The sequence below is a fragment of the Lycium barbarum genome, chromosome 6, assembly GCF_019175385.1.
Source record: "Lycium barbarum isolate Lr01 chromosome 6, ASM1917538v2, whole genome shotgun sequence".
Taxonomy (NCBI): Eukaryota; Viridiplantae; Streptophyta; class Magnoliopsida; order Solanales; family Solanaceae; genus Lycium; species Lycium barbarum.
Window position 1 is genome coordinate 65,746,406 of NC_083342.1, and position 6,000 is coordinate 65,752,405.

Consider the following 6,000-nt stretch of genomic DNA (forward strand, 5'->3'; position numbering starts at 1 on the left):
TTACTGGTCGTATTGGGGTGAAACCCGAGCCAATTAAACCTTTTGAGGTATCCACTCCGGTTGGTGATCCCATGATAGCTAGACAAGTATACAAAAATTGTGTAATTGTGATATGTGATCGCCAGACTAAAGTTGATTTAGTTGAGCTGTAAATGCTAGATTTCGATGTGAATATGAGTATGGATTGGTTGGCCTCATGTTATGCTAATATTGATTGCCGAATGAAAGTAGTTCGATTTCAATTTCCTGGAGAGCCCGTGCTTGAATGGAAGGGTAATACAACATCTCCAAGAGGTAGGTTTATTTCCTACCTTAAAGCAAAAAAGATGATAGCTAAAGGCTATATTTATCACTTAGTCCGAGTTCATGACACCGAAGCAAAGCCACCAACTTTCCAATCCGTTCTGGTAGTGAATGAATTTTCGGATGTATTTCCAGATGAACTCCCAGGTCTTCTTCTGGAAAGAGAGATTGATTTCGCTATTGATGTGCTGCCGGACACCAAGCCTATTCCTATTCCTCCTTAACGAATGGCCCTGCAAAATTGAAAGAGCTACAATTGAAGGATTTACTTGAAAAAGGATTCATTAGGCCTAGTTCATCACCTTGGGGAGCACCAGTCCTATTTGTGAGGAAGAAAGATGGTTCTTTACGGATGTGTATCGATTATAGGCAGTTGAATAAGGTGACAATAAAGAATAAATATCCTCTTCCAAGAATTGATGATTTGTTTGATCAATTACAGGGTGCCAATTGGTTCTCCAAAATAGACCTGAGGTCAAGTTATCATCAAGTGAGAGTTAAAGAAGAAGATATTCCCAAAACAGCCTTTCGAACGAGATATGGCCATTACGAATTCCGAGTGATGTCATTTGGGTTAACTAATGCTCCGACAGTGTTCATAAATTTGATGAATAATGTATTCAGGCCTTTCTTAGATCTGTTCATGATCATGTTCATTGATGATATTCTGGTATATTCTCGGACAGAATCAGAGCATGCAGACCATTTGCGTATGGTTCTTGGAATTCTTTGAACTCGAGAATTGTATGCAAAATTTTCAAAGTGCGAGTTTTGGCTGACTTCTGTGACATTTTTGGGTCATGTTATTACAGATGATGGCATTCGAGTGGATACTCAGAAAATTGAAGCTGTGAAAACTTTACCAAGGCCTACAACGCCTATGGAAGTCTGTAGTTTTCTGGGATTGGCAGGTTACTATAGAAGATTCGTGGAAGGGTTTTCCTCTATTTCAGCCCTATTGACAAAGCTAACCCAGAAGTCAGCTAAATTTCAGTGGAATGATGCTTGTGAACGCAGCTTCCAAGAGTTGAAGGACATATTAACTTCAGCCCAGTCTTGACACTCCCAGAAGGGACAGATGGTTATGTTGTATATTGTGATGCTTCTGACGTTGGGTTAGGATGTGTATTGATGCAGTGCGGTAAGGTCATTGCTTATGCTTCGAGACAGCTGCGAAAACATGAAAAGAATTACCCGACTCATGATCTTGAATTAGCTATAGTTATTCATGTATTAAAGATATGGAGATATTATTTGTATGGTGTTCATGTTGATATCCATACAGATCACAAGAGTCTTCAATATATTTTCAAACAAAAGGAGTTAAATCTGCGGCAGAGGCGGTGGTTAGAATTATTGAAAGATTATGATGTGAGTATTTTATACCACCCCGGGAAGGCAAATGTAGTAGCTGATGAGCTTAGTCGCAGATCAATGGGTAGCCTATGTGAAGCTCTTCTGGAGAAAAAGGAGTTAATTCGTGAACTCCACCAGCTAGCTAATCTTGGAGTTCGTTTAATTGACTCAGGCAATGCAAGAATTGGTATTAATAATCCAACTGTCTCATCCCTATATATGGAGGTGAAAGAGCGTCAATATGGAGATCCTCAGTTGAGCCATTATAGAGGCACATTTCATGAAAAAGAGAAGTCTCCATTTGAAGCTTCTATAGATGGAATTCTTAGATACCGATGCAGGATATGTGTTCCGAATGTTGCAGAATTACGTCGTCGAATTCTAGAAGAAGCTCACTATTCTCGGTATTCTATTCACCCAGGTGCGACAATGATGTACCATGATCTCAAGTTAATGTATTGGTGGGATGGAATGAAGAAAGACATTGTAGACTTTGTAGCCCAATGTCCAAACTGCCAACAGGTGAAAATCGAGCATCAAAAGCCGGGAGGATTAATTCAAGCAATGGAAATTCCAACTTGGAAGTGGGAAGCAATAAACATGGATTTCATTATAGGGTTACCTCGTTCTCGAAGCAAGTACAACTCCATATGGGTGCTCGTGGATAGCCTCACGAAAGCCGCTCATTTTCTTCCAGTCAGAACCACATACTCTGCAGAAGATTATGCAAGGTTGTACCTTAAGGAGATTGTGAGACTTCATGGTGTTCCAATATCTACTATCACAGACAGAGGGGCACAATTTACAGCCAAGTTCTGGAAGTCTTTGCAAGAAGGTTTGGGTACTCAGGTGAGGCTTAGCACAACATTTCATCCACAAACTGATGGGCAAGTCGAACGTAGCATTCAGACCTTGGAGGATATGCTAAGAGCATGTGTTCTAGATTTCGGTGGTAGTTGGGATGACCACTTACCCCTTATTGAGTTTGCATACAACAATAGCTACCATTCCAGTATTCAAATGACTCCGTATGAAGCTTTATATGGAAGGAAGTGTAGATCCCCAATTGGGTGGTTTCAAGTAGAAGAAGTACAGCTAATAGGCCCTGAGTTGATTCAACAAGCAGTGGAAAAGGTCAAGGTCATCCGAGATTGATTGTTGACAGCCTAAAGTCTCCAGAAATCTTATACGGACAACCGGCGGTGAGACTTAGAATTTCAAGTTGATGACTGGGTATTCTTAAAGGTGTCGCCAATGAAAGGAGTGATGAGATTTGGTAAGAAAGGGAAGTTGATTCCTCGATATATAGGACCTTATAAGATTGTTCGCCAGGTGGGCCAAGTAGCTTATGAATTGGACTTACCCTCGGAATTTGAGTCAATCCATCCAGTTTTCCATGTCTCAATGCTCCGTAAGTGTCTTGGAGATCCTACTAGGATCGTGCCGGTAGATGATGTCTAAGTGACGGAAAAACTAGTCTATGAAGAAGTACCCATTGCCATATTAGACAGGCAAGTACGGAGACATAGAAATAAAGAAGTAGCCTCAGTTAAGGTCTTATGGAGAAATAACAATCGAGAAGAAATGACTTGGGAAGCGGAAGAAAATATGAAGTCCAAGTACCTGCGCCTATTTCAGCCCCCGGAAGAGATCCAAGATGCAATGTCAAGATTTTGAGGTGCGTATGTTTTCTTTTATGCTTTTGAGGTCGTGTGTGGCCAAATTTTATTGCTATTATGTTGTGGCCCTGTGAAGCATTGTTACTGTGGGTTGTTGTGACAGGATGATAGTGCCATATTATAGGGAAAACTCTGGAGAGATTTTTGTAGATTCCCGAAAACATAACATTCGAGGACGAATGTTTTTAAAAGGGGGGAAGGATGTTACACCTCGGAAAAATTTCATGTCGTCATATGATAGATAGACTAAAGAAGGGCACGAATCATACGATGTTTCAATAAGTAATAAATAGGATTTGATGATCCTAATTAAGATTCCAAAGACATTGGAAGTGAGAGGAGAAAGTTCCTTAAGGAAGGCAAAGCTTATGTCGTGTTTTGGAAAAGTTCTGTAAAGTACCGAGCTAATGTTGACTTAATGATGTCTTAAGGAAGAGGTATAACGATACTTAGATTGGTAATGAAGTGTTAAACAAGTGTCAAGAAGGTTCCATAAGGATTGGAGATCAAACGAACGATGGAAATCATTTCAGGGAAATGGGGTTATATGACCGACTTATACGGTCCGTATAGTCGGTCATATAACATTATATGGTACATATAAGGGTCCGTATAACACCCAACAGAAGTGGTGTTTTGCCTGATTGTACCACGACCACTTATACAGACCGTACAATCCTATACGGACCGTATAAGTGTCCGTGGAAGTCCCGACGGGCTGAGTTAAGTTCAATTATATAAATGTGTTCCCACTTCATTAATTTCATTTCCCACACTTCTTTATCTCTCTCAAGACCTCTAGAAGGTTCCACATACTTCACCTTCAAGAATACAAATGGAATCAAAGGTTTATATCATAAATCCAAGAGAATCAAGTGCAAGAAACTCATTAAGGTTCATCTAAGGCAAGAAATTTCATTGGAAGTGAACTAGGGTTTTCGCTCAAGTGAAGTATTTTCACTCAAGACTCGTTCCCATACTATCTAAGGTAAGTTTTATGATCATTCCATGTTGTTTAAAGTATTGAGAGGTTGAAAGAGTTAGATTACGAAAGGAGATAGAAAATGGATTACAAAGGTGAGAATAATGGCATTTTGAGTAGTAGCTTGGATTGAGTCATGTTTCTTGATATGTTGTTATTATAATTATGTTATAAATTATATCAAGAACATGGGATAAACGTTATATGTAAGCAAATGTAATAGGGTACTATGACCATGGTTATGGATGATGTGAAATGAAATTGGAGAATATGGATAATATAGGTGTATGAAGATTGTTGCATATGATGTTGTGAATGTTATTATAGACGTTTGAGAGTTGATATGTGATATGAGGAAAGTTTTATAAACAAAGGAAATGCTGCCCAATTTTCTCTAGCTTTAGTCAAAGTATGCCAAGCTATCGATTATCTAATGTTAGAACAAACTCTATTGAATGTAGAAACGAGAACATTGGAGGCGAACGTTCAAGCGATAGTGTAGCTAAACGAAAAGGTATGTAAGGCTAGTCCCTTCTTTCTAAGGCATGACTCTCATGGCATGAATGCTCTTATTTTTTCCATGACTTTTATACATCCCGACAATTATGAGTCTATGATTATAAAGAGCTTCACATGAGATAGAGAAACAAAATATGTTATGAGCATGATAGTGATGATGATGAGTTAAGCCTAAAGATTCTAAAGCTAATAATTCTAGCTATAATCCATTGATGTTGTTTATTGTATACACTCACCTTATATGCTAATTCCTTCAAGGTGAGGCAGAATGTTATGAATGCTCCATAATGGAATTGGGGGTTCACGACCTTATGTCACCCCGATAAAGTATAATTGTCTTTGAGTTCCTATGCATGCATTATGATGAGTGCATGATGATGATATTACACCGCGCCTATATGGCCGGGCAGACACCACTAATGCGAGCAGCGTATGTACCATGTCTAGATAGCATGGGCAGACACCACTAGTGGGCGGCATGAGATGGTTACCCCGGACGCGGGAGGCCTGGACGCAGGCTAATGATGATCACACCGTACCTATATGGTCGGGCAGCTTATACATAGATCTGCATACATGATATGATGATGTTTATGAAGTAAGTCAGCATGCATTATTTCTATCATAATTGGCAGTCAGTTACAGGTTGTTCTCCATTTGAGGTCTCCCTATTTCATTGATGTATCGTTATTGTTTATGCCTTACATACTCAGTACAATATTCGTACTGACATCCTTTTCTTTAGACGCTGTGTTCATGCCCACAGGTAGACAAGGAGGTGATCCAGATTCATAGGAGCTGCCAGCATACTTTGAGAGAACTCCATTGTTCCGGAGGTGCCATTGCTTATTGTTTTGTATATATATACTTTTGGGAATGACTGTCCCGTTTGTCAATGACTGTCCTGTTCATATGTCTAGTATTCTAGTAGAGGCTCGTAGATACATATGTGTGGGTAGTATGGTCTCACGATGTCTTTATTTGCATATAGGTATTATTTTGCTAGCCGAAGGGCTTATGTATATAAAGGTAAATATGTTTCAAAATGGAAATGGTTTTCCTATGATTATGAGCATGAGATTAATGAATGAACGCAGGATGAGTACGATGAGTAATAGAATGAGTGGTGCTCTGTGGTTAGCTCTGGGTACCCCTCATGGC